Source organism: Meleagris gallopavo, chromosome 1, assembly GCF_905368555.1.
Source record: "Meleagris gallopavo chromosome 1, MGAL_WU_HG_1.1, whole genome shotgun sequence".
NCBI lineage: Eukaryota > Metazoa > Chordata > Aves > Galliformes > Phasianidae > Meleagris > Meleagris gallopavo.
In genome coordinates, this window is record NC_139404.1 from 134,006,380 (window position 1) to 134,032,536 (window position 26,157).

The 26,157-nt window shown below is 39.3% G+C and overlaps 1 long non-coding RNA gene across 1 annotated transcript; it reads right to left on the bottom strand.

Moving 5' to 3' along the window:
• Nucleotides 1-729: 729 nt before the first annotated feature.
• LOC146545627 (uncharacterized) lies at nucleotides 730-25,013 on the bottom strand. Its single transcript, XR_014880727.1, has 4 exons — nucleotides 24,326-25,013; nucleotides 12,121-12,192; nucleotides 11,358-11,477; nucleotides 730-3,550 (listed from the first exon to the last, which is right to left on the bottom strand). It is a non-coding gene; the product is annotated as an uncharacterized LOC146545627 (long non-coding RNA).
• Nucleotides 25,014-26,157: the final 1,144 nt, after the last annotated feature.

The window sequence follows — 26,157 nt, forward strand, 5'->3', positions numbered from 1 at the left end:
GTCGCCACTCTCTAGATCAGGCTGTCCTGGGCCCCATGTAGAGATGCTTTCTCATGAAGCATATAAGAAATGTGTCATCTGCAATCAAAGCTCCATACTCTGTTTCCCAAGGCTTACCAAACATAATGGTATTTAGATTTCTGCTGTCCTAAACATGCAATAAATACGTATATTTGTATCACCTCTGCCATGCTGATTCAGTTGTATAGGTAAAGGCTGAGGAAAATAGACACAAGATGTGCTTCTGATACACCTTCATATCAAGTAACTGCATCAAAAGGGCAAAAAGAAGGGGAAGATAGGAAGTGGAGAAGAATTACTTTGATCCTGTCTTGCTGCTGTGTGCATAAACTGCCTGCAAGTCACAATCTATTGATTACAAACTATGAGATTGACATTTAACTATAAAAACAGAAGATTATATGCAACTTTTCATATTCGGTTCAAACATCATTTTACAGCAATCCCCGCACTGTATCCAAGAAGCTGAGAGTGTGGAACTGTGATGGTTTGAATATTTAACTTTTTTATTTTCTGGAGATGCTTTTCTATTGGTACCATGAATAATTTGCCTCAACAGACTGCTAACAAAGTTGTAAAGTCCTTTATTTTACTGATGAAAATAGAACTCCTTTACCAGAGCTTTTTTAGCGAATCTTAGTCAAGTAACTGGTACGTTACTAAAAGAAACAGCAGTCAAATAGCCACCAGCTGTCAGTTTATCCCATGTGAGTGTGTTGGATATGGTACTGTTCATGCAGACCATATGTGTCTGAAGAGCTCCATTTTAGAGCAGTGGAATCAGGCAGGCACCATAGTGCAGTGCTGCACAAAGGTGGCATGGGTGTGGAAATATGAGGGAGGGCAAAACACAGATACCAAGTTAGCTGCATCACAGCAACTTTTCATTCATGCCCCAGCTCTTGTATTCTGTCTTTGTTCCTTTCCCTTTATGCTGTTATCTCTCCTGACCTTTTGAGTGACAAATCAAGGTTCTAGGACCGATTCCAGTGAGAAGCCAATGAATTACTTAGCCACAATTGGTACAATTCTTTATTCACAGAAAAGTTTCATCTCAATTTCTGCTTTCATCTTCTGCCCCTTACATAATTAACATGGAGTTTGTTATACTAAACTCTAAATACTCTCTCTATATAAATAAAACCAGTCCTCACATCCTGTCCATCTCACTTAACTGTTCCATTTCCAAGTCAACAGCGGATGATACCCTGTTCCCAGTCTGCTGGACAGAGGAACCAAGAAAATAATGTCTAATTCAACTTCTTCCTTCATGTGGGGATTGTCTGTCAGCAATGTCTGATTTAAGGTCCTTACCATTGCAGAAACAAACTCAGGAAAGATTGCTGCTGTACCTGATTAGAGCCCTGCATGGACTACTTAGAATTATTCAACAAACAGTTTATTGGTGAATAATGCATGACAGTCAGGCTACTCATCATCATCATCATCATGTGGAGAAGCAGTCCTTCACCAAGCAGCTTCCCTGATGCCAATTAGCACTGATTAGCCATCTCCCTGGGCTTCAGCAGCTTGCACTGGTTCAGCCCCAGGACTCTTGCTCCCTCTCTCAACCTCTGCATTTCAGGATTCTGTTGCCATAGCAACTTCTTCTACCAAGGTTTTAGATTCAAATTCTGATACCTAAACATACAATGTCCTTGTTATTGTTCCTCTCCTTCACTCCATAGGCTTCTTTCAATAAACCTATCTAGCAGAGATTTACCAAACAACACGGTGAAAGGGAACATGAGCATGGGTGAGAAGATTACTTTTCTAAGTCAGGGAGAGCTGCAGAAAATAAGTTCAGCTGGCCACAATGCTTTAGACTATTTATCTCGTATCCAGTGATCAATATGTTTGCGCTCTATCACTCCCACCCTCACAGCAGGTCCCAAACATTCCAGATTATTTTGTGCTCTTTGAGGCACCGAGGCAGATTGGACATTGACTTAAGCATACACATCATGCACATGAAAAACTCAACTAAAAGAATATTACATAGGCTATAAGAACATATTTGAGCCTGGACAAACAGGCTATAGTTCCTAGGATCCTGCTGAATGCATGAGGTGTTCTCCATTCAGAACTATGTGATTGAATTAGGGGTCTGTGGAGTAATTTTATATATTCTCAGCAATATACAGCATTCTGTCTTCCTGAAAGTCAGGTGAACTGAATACTGAAGGGGGTTTTCTCTTTTTTTTTTTTTTTTTTCAATCCAGTACCTCAACACTGTACACACACTGATGCTATTTAATATTCATTGTGATATCTTTTCCTTTATCATTTACTGTTCTTCTCTCATTTGTATAACCTACTCTTGCCCAAATGGCACATAGACTCAGCTCTTCTACATACATCACTTACATTTCCAAGCTCCCTTTCTCTGCCTCTCGTGGGGCAGAGATGTATACCATGTTGCTTCCTGAAACTATCTTAAGTGAAGGATCTATTAAATTCAACATTTAATCCAGCTCATAATGAGTTAACCTAATCCATCAAGCAATTAATACATTTTAAATGGTCAAACTGCACCTGAAACCAGTTTGTTCTGAATGATTTTTCTGACTTTAATGACATATTTCACACTTACTAACACAACTATAGTTGCAGCCCAGTAGCTCTGAAGTGCTGGATGTCTGAAGCTTATTCTCAAGGCAGAGGCAATCACATTTGCTATCTTTTCTGACTACCACAGACACAAGAATCAAGATCTGCTTAGAGGAAAAATCCTTTCCAGATTTACTTGTTTGTCTTGTAGTTGAATTTTTTATCTTTCTTCTTCCTCCCCTTTAAAAGTGAAACAACTGTGTCAGGCACATTTCAAACTTGGGAATGAGAGCAAAGGAGATGTTAAAAAAGTATCGTGTTGTTCATTTAAGGAGTGGAAGAAAACAAAGTGCCCATAGGCTTTAAAATGTCATGACATTCTTGTATGGAAAGAAAAGTGAGAACTTGCTCTCCAAAAAGGTCTCTGTTTTCATTTTTATGCAGAATTGCAACAGAACTTAAAACTTTAGACAACTCCATTTTTAATTGTTGATCAAAGCCCCTACCTAAGGCTGAAAAGGACAGAAAGATGGTTTTTGTCTTCTTTTATGATACATAAATTTCAGCCTTGCATTAAATACATTTCAGAAAGAGCATTATATTGTGAACTGGTCAAAGCAGGCAATGTGCCTTTATGGGTAGAGTACTCTATTCCCCAGTGGCACTGTCTGCTTTTTCATACAGAATTTCTAAGCCATCCTTTATAGCAGCATCTATCTGTGAAAGCGTTCAGTGGTGCACACAATAACAAAGAACAAAGGGTGTTTATATTTTAAGCCACACACCATAAATACAGGAAAGTTGACCTTAAATCACTTATCACAGTAGGAAATGAAATTTTGTCTTTAGAATTGATTGCCAGAGGACAGAAGTGGAGGAAAATCCAGTGTCTCCTAGTTAGTTGCTGGCTGTAGTGTGAAAACACTGAAAACAGAAAGATTGCTGGAGTTCTGTTCAGTGGAGGCTATTTTTCTGGTGCCTACAGAAAAAAAAAAAAATGTGCCTAGGTTAGTTATCCCTTTCCTCCACTAAGGCCCACACCATATCCCACTTAGGTCATATGGCTGCCCTGAGCACAGGTGAAGAAGGCAAGCACTGCTTATGGCTTGCAAGTACCAGCAAAATGAACCATAATTCACCATGAAGGTAAGCAGGGTTGCATCAGAGAAATAAAAGACACAGCTGTCAGTTTCTCCTGTAGTGAAACCTTACTACAGGACCTCAAACTCAGGGAGGTCAGTCCTACAATCAAGGAGTATTTTGAATCACAGAATCATAGAATCACAAGGTTGGAAAGGACCTACAAGATCATCTAGTCCAACCATCCTCCCATTACCCTTGCTACCACAAGCCACTAAACCATATCTGGTAGCTCCTCATCTAGATGCCTCTTGAACACTGCCAAGGATGGTGACTCCAGCATCTCCCTGGGCAGACCATTCCAGTGCCTGACCACTCTCTGAGAGAAAAAGCTTTTCCTTGTGTCTAATCTAAACTTCCTCTGGTACAACTTGCGGCCATTGGGTTTCTGTAAAGGAGGAATCATTTCACCCCATTTTGATTTTCTTAGAACCCAGGTTGCTCTGGAGAAGAAGTGATATTTCCTTACAGAATCTGTCCCACTCACACAGCTGGTCCCACTTACATTGCTGGGGAGTTGCCCCTAAGGTTTCTTGAAAAAAAGAGAATAGAAGGAGAAAACTGGGAATTCTGAAGGTAGATGTTCTGTGTCTTCCACCCAAAAAAAGAAACAAAACTGGAATAAAGGTTTTTAAAAAAAAAAAAAAAAAAAAAAAGGAAGAAAGAAAAAAAGGAGGCAAAATAAATGGGGATGTAAGAATAGAGCATAATCCTGCTGAAACGGACTTGTGGGTACTGGTGGATAGGAAGTTGGACATGAGCCAGCAATGTGCCCCTGCAGTTCAGAAAGCTAACCATATCCTGGGTTACAACCAGGATACAACAAATGAAGTGTGGTCAGCACAGCGAGGGACATGATCCTGCCCCTTATACTCTGCTCTGGCAATGCCTTACCCGAAGTACTGCATCCAGATGTGGAGCCCTCAGTACAGGAGAAACATGGACCTGTTGGAGCACATCCAGAGAAGGGCCACAAAAATGATCTAGGGAATGGAACACCTCTCCTACGAGGACAGGCTGAGAAAGCTGGGGCTGTTCAGCCTGGAGAAGAATAGACTCAGGAGAGACCTGATAGCGGGATTTCAGAATCTAAAGGGAGGCTATAAGAAAGAAGGGGACTGACTCTTTCATGGGGTCTGCTGTGATAGGACAAAGGAAAATGGTTTCAAACGTAAAGAGGGGAGATTTAGATAAGATATAAGGAAGGAGTTTTTTTTTTTATTGTTGGTTTTTTTTGTTTTTTTTTTTAAACACAATAAAGACAGTGAGGCACTGACATCAGCTGTCCAAAGATGTGGTAGAAGCCCTATCCCTGGCAACATTCAAGGTCAGGCTAGATGAGTTTTTCTGAGCACCCTGATTCAGCTGTAATTGCCCCAGTTCATTGCAGGGGAGTTGAACAAGATGTTCTTCAAGAGTCCCTTCCAACTCAAATGACTCTATGGTTGTATAAATCTGCACAGAGAACAAAGGATACAAAGCTGGGACCTGCAGAAGGAAGGAGTTCTGGGACTTAAGGCTAAGACTAAGAGCACAAAACGTACACGCTGAGCAGGAACCTCCCTGATCTGCACAACAAAACTTAGAAGGAGAAAAGCAGGGTTGAAGTCTCATCTGCTGCCAGCAGCACTGCTTACTCCTAGGACAGTGGCATCAACCCAGCTCTTGGCGAAAGGGGCTCCCCCACCTCCAAACAAATGCTCTTTTCATTTGCTTGGAGCACCAAAACCAGTTCAACATTTGTCTGGGGAGGTTTCTTCCTGCCTCTCCAGATACTCAATTGAAACTGCAACAGGACTGTTTTGCGATCCTCCCAGCCTACCCGTTTCTCTTTTATAATTTATTTTGATAGCTATTGGTGAGAGCAATCTGTGCAATGGACTAGTGATTACATCACTCATCCAGTTCGTTTCTTCTCCACAGGCCAATGAATAACTGAGGAACATTTTAAAACTGCACTCCTTCCTCAACTGGTGAGGATTGGGTCTGAAAGAAAGGACTGAGAACAAGAGTTTCACATTCAAAGTAATCAGATTAGGCTTGCTTTTTCTTTTTTTTTTTTCTTTAAAAAAAAAAAAAAAAAAAAAACTTTGCTGAGAGAACTGGTCCCAGATGACTGTGACTACTTTGGTGCCTCTTCCAGCATAAGGATCCAGAAGTGCTGAGTTCTGCTATCCTCAGTGTCACAAGAAGAGGGAGAGGATCTGCTTGCAGATTTCCCATCCATTGTCAAACATGTACCCCACATCCCAGGAAGGAAGCCATATTCTCCCTTCAGTATTCATGTAAATACTGTGACCATGCTCATGTCTACTCCTTCTCCCTACAGCTCAGATGTAGATGGGGGACACTCATGTTTCTCCTCACAGGAATCACAGCAAGGCCGCCGTAAAAGCCAGTGGCCAAGAAGCACTCCCAGATCCAAAAGGCTGACTTTACTTAAGCACCAAAGTTCAGAAAAGGACTGATAAAATAGCGAATGAGAATGGAAAAGTCTGCTGGTGCAGACTTTTATGAGTGCAGTATGAAATCAACTAAGGGTACATAGACTTGGAATTTTCTTGTCAAATTGGCAACATATACAAAACATCTTCAAAATGTTCTGATTAAGTGTCCTTCTCAAGACCTAAGTGCCCTGGGATGTCCTTGATTAAAGCATACTAAGTGTTTGTTTTTCTGATTAGGGACCATTAAGTGACCTTTACTTGTCTGCTTAAACAAAAGAACACCTTGTCCTAAGACAATATTAGCTAAGTTTTAGAGTTAGTGGTAATTCAGCAGAAGACTACAGAGCAATAAATCTTTAAAGCTTGTGAAAGAGACTTATCCATGCAAGTCCCAATTTTAATTTTCCTCTTCCTGTTGCTCCAGATCGGAGGAAAAGGTAACTAAACACAGTTTGCTAAGAAGTTATACACCCTGTCCAACAACAGTGCTGTCAAGATCAAGAGTGTCAGCTACCAAAGTGTCAACACTGCATACGGGGAGAGCAGATTTTTGCCTGCTCATGGAACTAATTAGTAAGGTTGCCTGAAAGCTCAAAGGGTTGTAATAAATGGGGTTACACAAGCCAGTTCTCTTTAATGTCATCATAAATGGCTTACAAGTAGGACTGCTAGGTGTCCTGAGCAAGTTTATTGATACTCAATTGAGAGGTTGACTCCAGCACAGGTGGAGAGGCTTTACAGAAATATCTAGACAAATTAGAGAACTGGGCAATGAGTAACCACATAACATTATTTCCTCTAGTCATACTCTCTTTCCATTTAAACTCTGGAAGATCTCTGTCCAGTCAAACCAATTTTCTGCCACACCTTCTTGCTTTCTGACATTCCAGGACTGCATATTCCTTCAATCTCAGGAGGTGCTTCTTAAAAAGTGACCAGGACTGATAGGCCCTAATGCCATCAAAAGCAGGTTCAGAGGAACACTCCCCATATCTAGGGTTGAGGTTTTAGTGGTAGTTGTATTCTTACCACAGAAGATTTTATATTTAAAAACTTCACAATCACTACAGCTAAGATAGGCACCAATCACCTCTTCACTCACAGATCTTTTCTGTTCACAAGCAACAGACCTAGGAGGGCATCATCCATCATCAGTATGGAAATTATCTGCTCCAGAAACACCTAAACTATTGCATAGTCATTTACTGAAGCCATTTGATACTCTAGGGAAAAGAAAATCCTATACCATTTTTGCAGGGAAAAGTTATGAGCTAGGAGAATGGAGTAAGATATCTGATTAGTCAAGCTTAGAGAACTGTAATCAGCAACATTGAATCTAGTTAGAAGTTTGTAGCTAGATGGTATACCCCCCATGTCAGTACTAGGCCTAGACCAGCCCAGTATTTTGATCAACTACCTAGATGAAGGGAAAGAATACATTTTCAACAGGTTTACTGATTATACAAAACCCAGGAACAATAACATCCAAAAACAATAACCCCACCCTCACTCATCATACACCATACCTTTTCAAGAGACACTCTCAAATCCAGAAGGGATCCTTTGCCAGCTCACTATTTATGGGGTAGGTAATCAATTGGCCTCGGCTGTTGAACCAGGTCTTTTCTAACAATTCTTTCAGCACTCTGTTTGAAACAGTTTTGTTGTTATTAGTTGGCTTTAATTAGATGCTCTTTTATGAGGGCTGTTGCTGAGTGTTTTTATTTTTTCTTACTAAGGTTTAATGCATAAAGTTAGGTTGAAGGAGAAAGTGGAGGTGTGGAAGCAGCTTGTTTTGGTGATCTTGTGTATTTTACTATGCTATGCTGTTTCTGCTTGATGTTTTCTATATGATAGAAGGAGAACAGACTTTCAGGATTTATGTTAAATCGGTAATAGAAGAAACACTGAGTAATGCTGTGATCTGTTGTGGTTTTCAGGGTTTCCCTGTAGCTGTTCTCAGTAGAAGATATTCTGAGCTGTGTAGGGCAAGACAAAGAGATAAGCCAAAAACATGGTAATTTTCTTAAGCAGGTTGCATTGTGATAATGGTGTTCACTTATGAACTAAGGTAGCGCACAAATGTTTGTAAGTCATTTCTGCTTACAACTAAATGTGGATCATTTTTAAGACACTAAAAGAAACATGTGAGTGATATGTTCAGTTCATTAAGGTGTGATTCTGTGATCAAATTCATTCTCCTCTTTGACTCAGTGACTCAGTTCCAATTTTTATCAATTCTTCATGCTTCAAGACATTCGAGTCCAGCGGAGGACCACAAAGATGGTGAAGGGCCTGGAGCATCTCCCCTGTGAAGAAAGGCTAAGTGAACTGGGTCTGTTTAGCCTTGAGAAAAGACGACTGAGAGGGGACCTGATCCAAGTTTATAAATATCTAAAGTGTGGGGGGCAGAGTGGCGAGGCCAGAAGGCAGACTCCTTTCAGCAGTGCGTGGAGACAGGACAAGGGGAAACAGCCAGAAACTGCAGCATAGGAAGTTCCGCACCAATGTGTGCAAGAACTTCTTTACGATGAGGGTGACGGAGCACTGGAACAGGGAGGTTGTGAGTCTCCTTCTCTGCAGATATTCAAGACCTGCCTGGACACCTACTTGTGCGACCTGGTGTAGGGAACCTGCTTTGGCAGGGGGGTTGGACTCGATGATCTCTGGAGGTCCCTTCAAACCCCTACGGTTCTGTGATTCTTCTCAGTACTTTTCCCTGAGACAGAGCACCTGAACAGGTTGCCTAAAGAGGTTGTGGAGTCACCTTCTATGGAGATATTCAAGATCCAGCTGGATGCCTAACTGTGCAACCTATTGTAGGATATCTGCTTTACCAGAAGGGTTGGACTCAATGATCTCCTGAGGTCTCTTCCAACCCATGCAATTCTATGATTCTCTTACTTGCAAAACTTATCCGTTTAATAGAATTACATAAACCCATAAATAAAATGGCTTTCTTTTTTCACCATATAGTCAGACTGCTTAGACAGAAAGCACTGTACAGATGTATGGCCACAAAACTGAATAAAGAAAAAAAATTCAGAAACAGAATAAATGGTACATGTGTGTATAGAAAAACAGAAGTACAAATACTTTATTTACAAGTTGCATAGATGCCCATGAGAAATATTTCCATTCCCTGCATAATCTTAAACAATCTGTGAGGAATAATATCATTATACTGATAATACTAAATGTTTAGAATACCCTGATGCTAAAATCATTACTCAAATAAAAAAATATATATTTACATTTTTGAAACTTAGGTTTGTAGTTCTGAAGTCTACAATTTTGTTTGATCTTATTCATCATTTATTTAAGAATAAAAATTTAAAATACAGATTTTTTTTAATTCTTAAAGATAAAAATAATTCTTAAAGATATAAAAATATATAAAAAGATAAAAACAGCATCTGTTTTCTCAATGTAAACAGTAAGAAATTTCCATATGGTTAAAATGACAAAACTTCTATACATATTCATATTAAAAACTTAGCAATTCCTTGTATAACAGATGAAAAAACTAGCTTTGCTTTATTTTGTTTTACTAGTGAAAACCATTGTGGAATTTACAGAGCTGTGGAAAAAAAAACAAAAACAGAAGAATGTTGTGCATGTTAAAGGACAAGTATTTTTTGACAGTGTTGTTTCTGTAGTTTTTCTTACTTCATATACTCTCCTACTTCAATAAAATGAAGATTCCATGACCTACTTTTATATAAAGATTTGAAAATCACAACACATAAAATGTCCATTCATATATTCATTTAACTTTTCAAAATTGTGCAGCACATAACATTCTGACGTGCAGATTCCTCAAATGCATAAAATGCAATGCTATTACCTGCAGAATACATTTTTATAGAGATCAATGAGGAGCCACTATGCAAAATATGCCTGTAGCAGTATACCTATGCTTATTTTAGCTTTACTCCAACCTATGATTATAAATTATGCACTTTGCAACTTGTGCAACTGTGATGCACAAATCATTTCTGGACTGCTTATGTCAACTGGACATAAAGTTTCATTCACATTGCTGGAAAGCCAAGAAGTAGGTAAGTGTAGTTTAGTCCTTAAAGTATGGCTTTCTATGGGCAGAATGAAAGCATTCTGTAGTAACAGAGTGACCTTCACTGAAATCAGTGAGCATTAAGAACTGAAAAAGCTTCCAGGACTGGGTACCCAACTCTTATTATACAGTGCTGGTTGTCTCAATTCACCAAGGCCTGAATGCTTTTACTGAGTAAGGACTTCAACTTAACCGTAAAGCTATTCTGGAAAATATCTTACCAGATATGGAGCATAATCTAGAATTAATTTAAAATGAAGAATTATTCTGATAATTCAAATGCACTCTTTTTGCATAAAGTTAATTATTAAAGTTTTCTTCACACACGTTTTTTTGCCACATACTCTCTGATTTTTATTCTCTTGCTTGCAATCCTTTCAACTATTAGACATGCAACAATGTAATTTTAGGGTTTTTCTCCATGCTTTGGGCCTATGAAAAATGGAATGTACTCAAGAGGTTATAATATATACTTTTACATATTCTTATATAATTATAAAATTATAAAATAATTTCCTTGCATGAAATACAAATGCTACTTGTATACATTAACTATATTACATATTTTACAAGGGTTGTTCCAAAAGTAATGCCTGTTGATTTATTATGCTGGCCCATGACATCAGAGGCAGATGGTGGTATGGCAATAGAGGTTGAACCTTCCCACCAATATCCCATTATGTTTTGCTGCCATGGTGACAGATGGCAGCAGAGGGGCAATCTGAGACGATGTGTCTGACAGAGAAGTGCAGATGAATCAAAGGTGTGTCACTGAATTCCTCCATGTGGAAAAAATGGCACCCATTGACATTCACTGATGCTTGCTGAACAGTGATGGAGACCAAACTATGGATGTGAGCACAGTGAGGCAGTGGGTGGTGTGTTTCAGCAGTGTCACCTCTGCTGGTTCAGATTGTTATAAGCACAGCATCAGGCTCTCGTTCATTGCTGTGAAAATGCATAACTAATGGTGGTGACTGTATTGAAAAATAATGTTTTGTAGTTGAGAATTTGCTCTACCAAATAGAAGGCATTACTTTTGAAGTGACACTTCTTCACTCAGTGCAGCCCTGGCAAGCCAAAAGGTTGGACATCCACTGCATAACTATAGAGAACGAAATTACCTCTTTGAAAATAGTCTCTCTCCAAAGCACTTCCTCACAGGAAACCAGGAAGGGATGCTTTTTATCACCAAAAGCAGCAGTAGATTTTTTGGTGAAGTTATAAAACAAATACCAGATTTTCTGAAAACCAAAATGAGAAAGGGGAGGGAAAAAGGTCTATTTTGAAGTGAAGCAAGAGGTATAGATAGCAGAAAATCACAATTATGCAGCAGGACATCTATTATTTTCCCTTCCTAAGAACAAAGTTTTGATTAATTATTATTATAATTTTTTTTTTTAGGAGTCAAAATGTCAAGTCTACCACACTTTTAACTCGGGAACATGCAAACCTTTCCTTCTCGCCATGGTCAGGTAGGCTGAGGACATGTCAGGAAGGGGGTTTTCCATGCTCTCCTGAAGCTCAGCAGCTCTTAGAAGGCAGAGAGGGAAGGGTTAGTGCAGCCCACAGGAATTTCTAGCCATGCCTCAAATTATTCATAACAGTGCCATCTGCTGGGATCTGCACCAGGGACAGAACATCTCTCCAGAGTGTTGGTTTTTGTTTTTTTTTATACAGGAGGCAATGCACTATGAATGTTAAGATTTTGAAAGTACACTTTGAGTTTCATTAGAATACATTACAAAAGTCAAGCTACTCTCATCAGTGCACATTTCTTTAGATTTTTTTTTTAATCAAGAGAGAGACAGATTTTCTTTTTTTTTAATCGGTAACTTTCCACTGTGATAAAAGCTCAATCAGTAAAGCACTTAAGCAAATGCTTACCTTTAAGTGACTAAGTGGCACTAAGTGGTGGTGGCACTAATTGCATTTCCCCTACGTCCTGCAGGGCGTGACCTGAGATCATAAAAATAGTAAAAAATAACATTAAAAAAATGCATGCTTATGAGTGTAGCACTGTTCTTTACCGAAGAACAACTCACACATAATCCAGCTGCAGAATGAGAAGAATTTGTGAAGCAAAAATTAAGTTTGTGCATGAAGAAAATATATACTGCAAAAATCACAACATTGCTTGAATTAGAACTAGTAGGGAATCACAGAGTCACAGAATATCTTCAGTTGGAAGGGACCCATAAGGACCATTGAGTCCAACTCCCAGGACCACTCAAAAATCAGATCATATGTCTGAGAGCATTGAAAATAAAGCCACTAGCAAGCTAACATTCAGCAATTTAAAAATTATTATATTATCTTCTGAAATAAATTCTAGACTCTACGGAACTGATACTTTTAACTCCAAGTTCTTTAACATAACAAAAATCTTTCTCTGCTCTTAAAGCATCAGAGCAATCATAATGCTAATTTTACAATGTTTACAGCAACTCTAGTTTTACACTTGAGAAACACAAACAAAAACAGCATATAAAACTAGAATTAAAGCTGTGTTTGTCAGTCTTGGAGGCCAAGCCAAGCTAGCTATGGAATTGGTTTCAGATATTGCAAATGTTTGTTTTACTGCTTTATGGGCTGTACAAAGAAACTGAAGAGAGAATAAATTTCTAAAGAAAAACTAGAGAGCCAGTGAAATCATTTCATTGAGCTTTTTTATTTTTATTTTTAGGAAAACTTGTAATTAAATTCTGGAATTAATATATTGTCGTATTATGGATGATAAATGTATAAAAACATCTTCCAAGCAGATTACCAAAATTCATGGAAGATAAGTCCATCAAAGAGCTACAATGTCATATTCTAGTTTTTGAGAAATATCTTCTTTTTATAGTCTTATGCATGCTCAAAGCAAATTTTAAACAGTTCCTAGTTTACTTTCGAGCACACAGCATCATTGCAAATCTATCCCCAGATCCTTCACACCGTTCTCTAGGCCTTGTGATGCACACCATTAGTGACCAACTGGGATCAGTTTGTTCTGCAGCTTGCTGTCACATCTACAGAAAGCTGTAAGCACCCATGCGCAGTGGGATTGCCTCCACAGACACTGGGGAGCCTGCAGAAGACCCAGTCATCTCCTTTAGAGTGATGGGAGTTGATTAAATCCAATTTTTTTTGGCCAAAGTATTTGCCTAAAATCTAATAAGATAAGAATTCCTCAAAGTAGTGGTGATCCCCCAAACATCTTGCTCAAGAGTGCACCTCTCAGAGAAGTTTTGTGCTTCCAAGGGAAGCTATCGCTTCGGAAAGAAAAACAAACCAAAGAAATAAACAAAACAAATACAGCACTTCTAAAATTAATCAGATTTCGGATGGTTGATTTAGGACATGACAAGTGGCAACAGCTGTCATGGGAAATACCAAGTGAGAGAGATAAGGAGCACCTAACATGTCCCAGCTGTAAGTAGGCCCATATTCACTTGTTTACAGCTGCACAGCTGGAGCTGCCCACCAACACTTGCTGTCTGTGCCTGTCCCAGCACGTTCTGGGTCAGCACTGCTGTTTGTGGTATTGGAAGCTTTCATTTCATAGTTAAGATCCTCTGTCAGTTCTTTCAGCCTCACCCATCAGTGGTTTAAGAGCTCATTAAGAAGGAAAACAGCATGGGCATAAAACATAGAAAATTGGATTTTGTGAGCGTGTAATAGGGCACAAAAAGCAGCTCCATGCTGGTGAGGATATCTGTACTGTTCCTCTAAGAGCTGAGCAGGAGCATAGGCATGAACAGGTAGACAAATTTTGGAGACCAGTCTGTCTTCCTCAATGAAAAAATCTCAGCCTTGGAAAACCTGATTGCAGATATGATTTGCTGCTGTAGTCGTGTGACAGTGAGAGAGCAGTAAGAGGGCTGGTGATGGGAGAGGTAATATGAAATCAGGTTTTACAATTAGTGGACACGCACTGAGCATGCTAAGTAGAGCACACGCACTGAGCACACTAAGTGGAGATCACAGTATACACATACACATGCAAACATTAATGTATATCATAGGATCATAGAATCACAGAATAACTGGGGTTGGAAGGGACCTCAAGGATCACAAGTTCCAACACCTCCAGGGACAGGCATCCAAAGCCTCTCTGGGCAGCCTGTTCCACATCCTGACAACTCTGTAATATGCTACTCCCTGCCATCTAATCTAAATCTTCCTTCCTTTAGTTTATATTTTGAGCTCAGCAAGTATGAGGGCTGCTCCAAAAGTAATGCCACATATTTTCGATGTCCTAAAGCTTTTTGCAGAACGCAGTGCCTTAATTCTGACATTCATGAGCTAAAGAGGGTACTAAACAATTTTCAGTCATGTGCTGTGGGACAGTCAGATTGGATGGGCCGTAGAGAGACCATCCAAGGAGAGAACACAAACCTGTTGTACTCCCTAGCCCAGTCCTGCCAGGTCTATGGCTGGAATGGAGGTAAGATCAAGGACAGGTGAAGATTACAGGGGTGCTGCAGACCCATCTTCTTTGCCTGGTAATCCCTGAGTATAACCCATGCCCTGGGTGCAGGCTGGTATCTGCTAAATGTGAGGCCCAAGGACTGGCTCCCATCATCAGGCACTCCCAGATATTAGCTTGACTCCTGGCTCTGATTTGGACTGTCCTGACTAACAGTCCCTCAGGAGCAGATTTCTAACTGCTTGCCCTGCCAAAATCAACAGTCAAATAAAAGAGATCATGTGCTTCAAATTTTGAAGGGTTATTAACAAACAAAAATCTTCATTTCTGCACTTACTTTCATAGAGTGCTCACATTTGTGATAGGCTGAGAAAGGCTCCTCATACAAGTGTTTCCTATTCTCACTTTCTGAAATTAGATCTGTTTGCTACCACTTGATAAAGGAAAAAGAAGAACACTTATTGACTTCAGAAGATATTATTCTGGAACATCAGCTGCATGTGCTCTCTGGAGATCATTTTCCTGTAAGTATACCCCCAGGTGTTTACAGACACTGATGAGATCACCGTGATCTTCCTCTTCCCCAGGCTGAACAGGCCCGGCTCCCTCAGTTTCTCCTCGCAGGAGAGGTGCTTCAGTCCCTGAAATGATCTGAAGATCATTCTCTGCATGATAAATGATGGCTGGGTTACATACTCTGAGTCTTTCAAGTGAGTTGGGTACTAATTTAGCACATTTCCAAGATGTTTGCCCATGGCTGGTAGATAGGACCCCCCAGGAGATTTGTGCCCTTCTAGAGAGGCAGATGGAGGTCAGATCACAGTGTCCAAAGTTATCAGATTTCTATGCTTAGGCAACTAAATCCGCATCACCTTTATGCTATGCTGACTATCCTTGCACCCGAGAAACAGCTGGGTGCTGTAGAGCCCCTCCACATCTTTCTCACCACCACAGAATAACCTGGAGCCAGCAGAAGGTGCCAGTTTTGAATGTGCCTACAGGCACTAGCTAGCGACAGGAAATCCGTGTAAACTACTCCCAGAATGTTCCAGTTCATTATAAAGCTTAAAGGATTAAGAGAGCGCAAAAGCACTGTTGAAAAGCTGTGCAGGTGATTACAAAGACGATGAAAGAGAAACCACAGTTGCACAGAGATGTGACCTTGTAGTTCAAAAATATAAATACTTTGTAAGAGAAAGGCAAGCTCATTGATCGCGTTTATTAGACTATTTGCAATGAAAGCTTAATTAAAACTCTTCATTAGGCTATGCATGAAAGGAAAGCACGAACAACTTCTTTAGAGAGAAAAAAAAAAAAAAACAACGTAGAGATTTGTTCTCAAACTTTCAGCTCCAAAGCAACAAGCGCTTATACAAAGGTTTTACTACAATCATATGCTGACATTACAAAAATCAGTGAAATCAAATATCATGGGATTTCAGAAAGTATTGAATCAGCCATAATTTCCCTGCTGAATCCTAGACAAAACTTTCATTGCCATCTCAACTCTCTTTCCCATAATAGTTAGAGATCACATGGTGCAGTTTTTAACAGTGATTAGTATTTTTGAACAACCTTCTCAAATCGACTATCTGGACTCACAGAAACTTCTAAGCTGCATGATAACAGAAGCCATCAAACTTCTGATGAAATAAATCCTAGCTGAGTGTGTTGGCAAACTCTAGGACTAGCTTTTGGAGTAGAGCAGTATTAGCTGTACTGCTTAGGTTAGCATTTTTAAATAGCTTATGTGAGCCAGGAGATTGTGTTTTCCTTCAGTTACCTTAGAAAATCTATGGGAAAGGTTCAAAAGACAGTAATGTAAAATCTGGAAATGAGCATAGATACATGCAAATTGTAAGAAGGCTCTATCACTATTTTAATTTGACAGCTTTTAACTACAACTTAGTAATATTAATTTTAAATCTGAAGAAAATCACCTTTAGAGAGTGACTGGTCTTGGCTCACTGGTTAAAAGCAATGCCATTTAAATGCATCTCAAGAATGCTTAAAAACATTCATTCTTACATGCAAAACGCTGTGGCTGAGGAAAAAGTGCTGTCAAGTAGGTCACCCACCAGATAAATGTTCAGAATCTGAAGATGTGGATAGAAACTCAAATCTCAGAGCTCCACTATCACATTATGAAAGTGATTGGTATTCCAAAAGTTGCACTGTGAACATCATATGCAAAGATAGCTTCAGGAATTCAAAATTTAGACAAGAGTTTTCTCGTGTTGATTGATGGCCCTGTGTCACTCAGGTTTACGGGTTACAACCACTGGAGACTTCAAAATGAACTAAGCCAAACATAGCATCATCCTTTGCTCAGTGAAGCAAGAATGCAGGTCTGAGAAACCAAACTGGACTGTCAAAAAAACAAAAAAAAACAAAATACTTAACTCAGAAAAATGTCAGAATTTCAACACATTTGACAGCTTCCATTTTCAATGCATGCAAAAGTGAGTCTGATGAATGCAGGCAAGGCATTCAAAATATTTATTTGACATTAACAATTCCTAATCTAGTATATTATCCTTAAATAATTCACACATCTCTTCAGATAGGTCTTGCTATCTTTTGGATGTTCTCTAGAAGAAACATCTTCATTAAAGCAAACAAAAATAGACCACAACATTGGAAGCTGTCTTCACACATGGTGCAAGATTACAGTAATAATTTAATGATACTGCCGAATAGCACATATGAACTGAAGTACTAAAAATACAAGGCGTGTTCATCCTGTATCAGGGCTGCTGTTTATCACAAGAGGAGGAATTTTCTCTGTGTGTAAAAGGAAATGTATTCTACCGATGGTCATAATTACACAATTCTTAAAATTCAGCCAGTTCTTATAAGGACATCACTTTTTAAAATGTTTGATTTCAATCTCTAGTTCAATTTCTAGTCAAGAGGACTCTCTTCTAGCAGACATGCTGTTTAGCACTGCCCAACAGTACCTGTTCAGTGCAGAGTTTTCAGATATTTATAAGATCTTTTAAAGCCTAACACATGACAATGTTCTGGAAAACTCTACCAACTCTACCACCTAGCTCTTCTCCCATTAAATTAATGGATAAATAGCTCCATATGATCATGGAAGCAGTACTAGCCACACTCTTCAGAAATGAGACTATTTATGCAGTTTTTCTTTTTTTATCTGCTATACAACATTCAGTTACACTACAAATATTAGAGTTTCTACATATTCTATTTCTACATATTCTTTGTACATACATCATATGCGGATTTGTGAGAGAGAGCACTTAAAGTACACAGTTCTGAATCTATTTTATTGAAAGACATATTACAGTCTGGACCTAGTTTGCCTAACTTCAGAAACTTGAAATGGAATTAGGAATCTGTTCGTTTTAGCTGCCTCAGTTGTCATGAAGAGAGGCAGAAGTCCACCAAGGCTGTCCAGCTGCATGTAAGACTGCTGACGTCATGCTTATGTAGTTTTACAAGCACAAAGGGAGAAAACATCTGGCAAACTAAAATCTGAAGGAAGTCCTGTCCAACCTGTCTGAATCATTTAATACAGTCTGTGTGATACTCTGTCACAGTAGACCCTAGGAGATGTCTCACTGCAATATCTAACATCATGTAAGTTGTATCTTATTTTCCTAGGTGGGTTAGTTCTTTTAATGTAAATATTCACACAAATTAGAATCTGAAGCAGGAGAATGATTTGTTAGATGAAATTTTATCACTTATCTTAAAGCACTTTGCAGCCAGTATAGAGAATAACTGCATATTTAGCACTCCGCTGCAGTACTTCAGTGTAAGAAGACAACCTGTCAGTCTTGACAGGTACAAACCAGATGTTCAGAAAAGGCTTTTCTAACAGCCTTTCCACTACTCAAGAGTAACACTAGAACAGAAGAAATGCACCCACACATTGGTGATGTGAGCACTCTGAAGGCCCTTCTGGCTGCCAGCTTATAAATAGAGCTTCAACCTCAAGATTTTGTTATTCTTGCTTTTATACTTAAAGTGAAAAACTAATACACGTTCTAAGCCTCAAAGTTACATCTTAAAGCATAAGTCTGCTATGTAATACTGAAGTATCACTCATTTCAGAATGGTGTCAATTGTTCACAAAATGTGAACACCACTGTCTGTTTTTTTTTTTATCAGCTGCCTGACGGAAATGGGTTAACTGATGTGTCAGCTTATGGGAAGAAAAGTATATGGTAATATCAATGGATTCTATGAATCCTAGACCAGCTCCTCTCCTCCTAGTTATACGTTATATTTATGTTATATGTTATATCAGTTATACCAGTGTAATTCTATTGATGTGAATGTCATGGACTCTGAAAGAGTGCCCAAGCAAGAGGAGGAACACATCCATTACAATGAGTAGATTTCATCAGTAAGATAAGATAGTCTAAAGAAATATTTTTATAGGGACGATACATATTTTTCACTTAAATATTCTCACCTCCATCAGTCTCACCAATGTCACAGCGGACAAGCTGTGGAGGATGTGAAGGTGCTTGGACAAAGACTTCCCACATCAGAAAACACTGGCAAGTAAAAATAATGCTTCTTTGCTTATGGGGAGTATATGAATGTTAATGAATGTTTCTGATAAAGTATTGGTGGCAATAATTTAATTTTTATACTCATAAGAAAACCTGCTAAAATTTTTTACAGCTTTGCTTTCCAACACTGCACTGCGTTTATCTAAGTAAGGTCTCTTTACAACCATACATAAAGACAGCCACTGCCAAGAGAGTAGTTTTTAGAACACTATTAGAAACATTTTCTTATTGTTCAGGTATTCCACACAGTATTCTTTCTGCTGCCTAACAAGATTTGTAACATATAGACCTATAGGAAATAATACTAAGTGTGTTCGAATTTTTCTTTTTTGTAGTATCCTGATTCCTTTCTTCCATTTATGAAACAGTCATATAAGGATATCTCAGAAACAAGCAACACTAGAGCAAGTAATGTCACTGGGCTTGTAGAATTTCAGACAAAAAATTGTCTACTATCGAAAATGTCTGAAGCAGCTTTCTGATGCTTCATATCCAGGGAGATTTCACTGTCTCCAAACAAATGTTTGTAAAAAGGAAACCGGAGTTATAACTTGGTTGGATAAGCAAATGAACTGGGAATGGCAGTCCTTGTGCAACCAAGTCCCAGCTTGATTAGCAGATGTGCCTCTTACACAGAACTCCATTTAATTGTTCCAGATGGAAGGTCAAGAGGTTTTAGCGCCTAAAGTAGCACAGGGTAGCACTTGAGCATCCTGCTAGACCACAAGCAGAGCCAACAATTATATTTTCAATCTCCAGTCTTCAGCTGTAATGAAGAAGTTCTTCTCAGGAAATAATTGCAAAAATGACCGCCTTTGCACGAGTCTGGTTTTGTTTTTCTCTGACCAAGTTTCATGCAGCCTCAGGGAAAGTTGTAATTGCCATTAGCCCCAAGGGACCTCTATGTAGTGAACCCGAAGTAGTGAACCTATATTGTCTCAATCACATCCTGTGTAAGAGAGCACAGAAGATACAGGGGTATCTCAAGAGATTTAAGAGTGACTCCACTTTTCTTGGTTCACAGGGTCTTTGTTCTGGTACAAACACTCAATAAGCAGTCAAACTGAGACCTTAGAAAGAAATGACAGTTGAAAATCCCCCTAAAAAACGGTTTTCTTGCATCCAAAAAGACAACTTAAATATTCATTCAAATAGTCTGTTCAAAAACTTCACGTAATACAAGTAGAGATGTTAGCAAGTACCTATGCCACAAAGCAGATATTTGACTTGAATGGAAATCAGTTCCCATCAGTTCATCAAGACTTTTGCTAAAAGAATCCCCAGCTACTACTGTGGCATGAAGCTTATATTCATAGATGCAGTATGTGACACCTTATTATGTTTAGAAGAATTAGAATCCCAGAACCAGCTTTAAAACTGAGATTCATCTGTTGATAAACAGGGTGGACAATTTACATTATTTCTGAGAGTGAATATTTTAAAAAGTATTTCTCCTACTGTAATTTGGCAGTTGCAGGACAGATTGACAGGAAAGGCTGGAGAAAATAAATGACTTTTCCATTTAGCACTGCTCTGAAGAAAATAACCATAACTACTCAGTTAGCACTAGCTCATCAAGCCATGTATGCCTGCAGCCTGGAAACTTGGACACACACTTGTGATCCGTAAGCTCTTTCTATAAATGTGGGGGTCTTGGCACACTAGACTTCCACAACATCTGGCACAAATTCTGGGGTATCCTCTGGGAAGAAACAAAGGTACAGCTGTGTCAGGCACCTAAAGCTGAGCAGTGCACCCATGTTCTATAATGTGGATTTTTGCTTGAAGAAACAACCGTGTTGATGTTCCAGCCTGAGACATGCGAACACATTTCTATCCATTTATATCAAGCAATGCTGCCTGCATTAATATTGTTCATACTGAGCTTGTTAGCAGAGTGGAGCCTGCAGACAACTGGGAATCAGATATTAACATGCTATGTTTGAAAGTAAGCAAGTTCCATCATTTCATACATAAAAAGGGCACCAAAGCCTGGAACTATTTATTATAAGTTTATGTTTTCTCCCTGTGGCTCTAGAGCAAATCTCATTTACAACTGGGAATGTGTTATCTTGCATGGTGAATACCTGACCTTCTATTTCTACAAAGTAATTTCCAGAAATAATGCCAAAAGCATGTACTGACTCTGACAGGGTGACAGTGCAGCATCTCATATGCATATTTTCTTGGTAAAGGTATTTGAAAAAGCCAGAGGAGTCCAATTCAAATTTATCACTCAATTATGCATGCTCATGACAATAAGGTTTATTAATTGGACTGTGACCCAATAACTTGAAGGGCTTGGCCAGAGTTATATGGGCTTCAACACCTTCTCTAACAGGAAACTCTGCTGAAAGGAGGATACTTAAAGAAATTTCTTCAGAGTGATGGTAATGGAGCATAAGTGCCTTACTGATGCAGACTGCACTTATGTACTCAGATTAAATGCTTTGCTCAATCAAATACTTTTTGTTTCATGTTTACAATTAAAATTTCCCTTATTTGTTTAGCTATTACATAAACACGATGATCATTTCAGACACATACAGCTGAAACCCAGATTTCCATTAAATAACCATCACCTGGCCCACCCCCTCTCCAGCAAGGTCACACAGAGCAGGGTGCTCGCAGCAATGGCCTGGCAGCTGCCGAAGATCCCCAGCGAGGAGACCCCACAGCCTCTGGGCAGCCTGTGCAGTGCTCCATCACCTGCACAGTGCAGAAGTGCTCCTGGTGTTCAGAGAGAGCCTCCTGTGTGCCAGTTTATGCCCAGGTCACTTGTCCTGGCACTGGGAACCACTGAAAAGAGCTTGGCTGTGTCTTCCATGCACTCTTCATCCACATATTTGTACGTGACTGAGAATCCCCTGAACCTCCTCCAGGCTAAACTGTCTGAGCATTCTCAGCCTCTCCTCAAAGGAGAAGCGCTCCAGTCCCAAACCATCTTAGTAACACTTCATTGGATTCTCTCCAATATGTCCAGGTCTGTACTGGTGGGCCCAGAACTAGACCTAGCACTTCAGGTGTGGACTCACCAATGCTCAGCAGAGAGGAAGGATCCCCTCCTGGCAAGACTTTGCCTAATGCAGCCAAGAATACCATTGATCTTCTTTGCTGCAACAGCACAGTGCTGGCTCACATCCCATTTACTGTCCACCAGGAACCCTCAGGTCCTTCCCTGTAGAGCTGCTTTCCAGCTGAGTGGCTTCCAGTGTGTGATAGTGCTTGGATTTTTTCGTGCCCATGTGCAAGACCCTGCACTCCTCCTTCATGATAATCCTATCAGCCCACCTCTTCAGCCTGCCAAGGTCCTTACGCACAGCAGCACAGTTCACCCTGGTGAATCAGCCACTCCCTCAGTTTCATTTTATCTCTTCATATTTGTGTTTATCTCTAGCTGAGTTCCACAACACCAAAGCTTTCATTGCCTGAAGTTGCTCACCAACTTCAGTCAGGTCAATTTTATTCAGTCAATGAGATGTGAGTAGGAGCAATCAGCTTTAAAATTACAAAAGCCTGCAACTGAAAACTGGCTTGTGCAGCATGTTCTTTTGTGGGTTTTTGTTTTTTTTTTTCAGAGAATGCATGTTTCTGGATGACTAAGAGAGCTGTGCATCTAAAGATTTCAGTATGTAACATTGTTAAAATGATTTTAACATCTTTTGGAATGAAGTCTGTGTTTTGTCCAGCAGAGGGAGACCAGGGTTTTATGTAAATATATTACTTTCCTTTTGTGTTTTTAAATCAAATGTATCAAATACAGATTTTTAAATGATTTTATTTTTTAAGACATAGTTTTCTAGATCATATAGGCAGATAAATTTAGGGAAAAAAAACCTGATGAACATCATATTTAAAACCTTATAGCGCTGGATACTAATGCAGGATTTGCAAACTTCATCCCACTTCAAGTGTAGCACTCTATAAATAACAGAAAACAACTGTTTTTCTTTTTTTTTAACATGATTTCAAAGTCCTATTGTGATTCCTGGTTAAATTTAAAATGCAAAGGATTCAAATCTTACATTAAAAAATAGAACAAAAGCAGCCCTCTTTGTCTTTAAACTGTTTGAGAATTATTCATGCTCAGAGCCTGAAATGGATTTCTTATCCAAGACACATTTTTCTGTCAGATGTTTTTAAAATCTGACATAATACAGTCAGTGAGTTGTTCAGTTACCTGCATTCCTTCATATGCTCTCTCTTTATATATGTATGATCCCCAAAACACTCATTTCAAGGACAGTATGGTAAAAGGAGCTACTACAGAAATAATGGGGTGTTCATTATTTAATGAAAGAAATCAAGTCATGGAGTTGTCTACAATAAGATCTTCTTGTTCTACTTCAACAAGATCATTAGTTCTACTAATTATTATTAAAATAGAAGCTTCAGATAGAAACTGAAAACATATTTAATTTTATTTATATTTTATAGATGATCCCTTTTCCATTTTTTTTTTTCTATCTGCAAAACCTATACCATAACTGCTAGTTTTAATTGGAGAAAAAGAAGAGATTTTAAGGGAGATTTCACTGGAAGAACAGCAAAAAATATATTGCACTCAACCTCTGAAGAGCTAACAAAAACTAACAATATCTTTAATCATCTACTTTCACTTCTTTCAGATGTTCTAGTCATTAACATATGAATGTCTCTGCTCAAATTAAGTGATGCTAATATCAAGAGCAGCACAATGCAGGTGTGGAATGCCATGAAGCATAGCAGCAGCATGTACTAATGGGGTCATGGATCAGTCAACTAGATATAGGCCTCCAGGCAATGCGTTTTTGCTTTTCAGTTCACATTCAGCTAAAATTAGAAGAAACTGTGTTAATTCTATGCTACTGGATATAAGAATGTAAGAAAACAGTGTAAATGTCCCATTATACCCAAAACAACTCCAGTGACAGTGTGCCAAAAGGAAGGTGAATCCTCAGACCAAGGAAAAGTGGAGGCAGTCCAGCTCTGTGAGCAACCACTGAAGGAAGTTAGTTGTGTGGTGCAATTGTATTCCTGAATCTCTCTGTAGCTCTTCCACATGCTGGAAAGAGAATTTTACCTAGAACCAAGTGAGAGATTCATATACACTTAACCCATGATAATAAATGAGAACTTGCTGACTTACCATATGTAGATAAAAGAAGAGAGATGAAGACAAAACTAAGATAAATGTGTCTCTCTTCTTCTTCTGTGCTCCTTTAAAGGCTATCAGGTACAGATTTCTGGGCTTTCTGAAAGGCCAGTGACTACAAAAACTAATGTGAACTGCCCCAACCTCATTCCCAATACCACTATGGCAAGAATAGTTCCAACACAGCCCAACATATCCCTCATTCGTGGTTACCTGTGAGCCACCCTGCAGCCTCCTCCCGTTACCATTTCTGATTAACAGCCTGCAGCTTTCCATTCCTAGGTAAAGATGTAAGCACTCTTAGCCAGGCTACAATAAAATAAAATAAATCCAGTGCGTTTAAGAGGGATAACATCTGCCAGCAGTTTGCATTCTGGAAGAGGCCAATGAAAACTTGGAAGAAGCTCTTCACAGACAGGGCCTGGTATCTTTTTGGAATGGCCCAGTAAAGCCACGATCCTAATATAAAACACTATCCCTAGTCTCTCTTTTCTTCCCTCCCAGCTCCCTACTCCACCGCAGGATTAATCTATCACCCATTGCTTACTCTGAAAACAGTTTTAAAGCTGCAGGTAAAGATTTTTGACCTAATTTGAGCTTATCTGGCACAGTGCGCTGTTCATAGGCTTCAGATTCACAGCTGCAATAAAGGAGAACCACTTGATAAGGAGCTCTTGGGCTTTTCTTTGTTCAGGCAGCAAATTCAGCAGATTTACTTTGGAGATTACATCATGACTGAGATAGCTGCATAACTAAAAAAGGCACGAACGCCATTTCAAACTAACAAATGAGCACTCAGATACAGGTGTGAGAAAGACAAGCAAAATTGGCCTGGGCTTCAACAGGGAGAAAAAGAGCAGGATTACAAAACTTGAGAATGATAGCCATAAAAGAATAGTGTGAGAAACAGAAAAAGAAGCATTAAACCTTAACTGTATATTCTGTGTTTGATCTGTTTTGCTTGTTAGTTCTGGTGCAGTCAACCTTCAGAACAAAACCATTGTGTCAGAGACAGAAAATAATGAAGTAGTTGTCTGAAAGCCAATCAGGAAGTTTTTTTTGTTTCTTTGTTTTTTTTTCCTGATACCTGATACTTTGGAAAACGTTACTGAAATTCTACAGAGAATGCTGCCAATTCATTACCTCCTCCAGATCCTCAGTGGGAACTCACTAACTTTATACTATGATTTGCATTGGAAAACTCATCACCTTCTTTCTCTCTTTCCCTTACTCTCTCACATTTGCACATCTGCCCTACTTGCCTCATTCTGTTTGCACAGCCCTGCCCTCATCTTTCCCCCCTCCCCCCCTTTTTCTATTTTAAATCTTCACCTGCATAGCTTTGCCATGTACTCTCCTGTACTAGGAGCCTATGTAAAACCTTACATTGAATAAGTCAGCTGCACCAGCAAACAGCTAAACACCACACAGCCTTTCACCTCACTCCCCACTGCCAGATGGCTGGGGAGAGAACTGGTTGAGATAAAAACTATTTACTAAGAGAGAAATAACAGCAACAATAATTATATATACATATATTTGTAAAACAAGTGATACACAAAGCAATTGTTCACCACCTGCCAACCAATGTCCTGACAGTCCCTGAGCAGCAGCTCTCCCCCTGGCCAACCTCCCTCAGATTTATAGTTTTTTTCATATGTTGTCATATGAAAATGGTATGGAATATCCCTTTGGCCTGTTCAGATCACCTGTCCTGGTTCTGTATCCTCCCAGCTCCTTGTGCCCACCCCAGCCCTCTTGCTGGCAGGTCAGTACAAGAAGCTGAAACATCCTTGATTCTGTACAGTACTGCTCAGCAACAACTA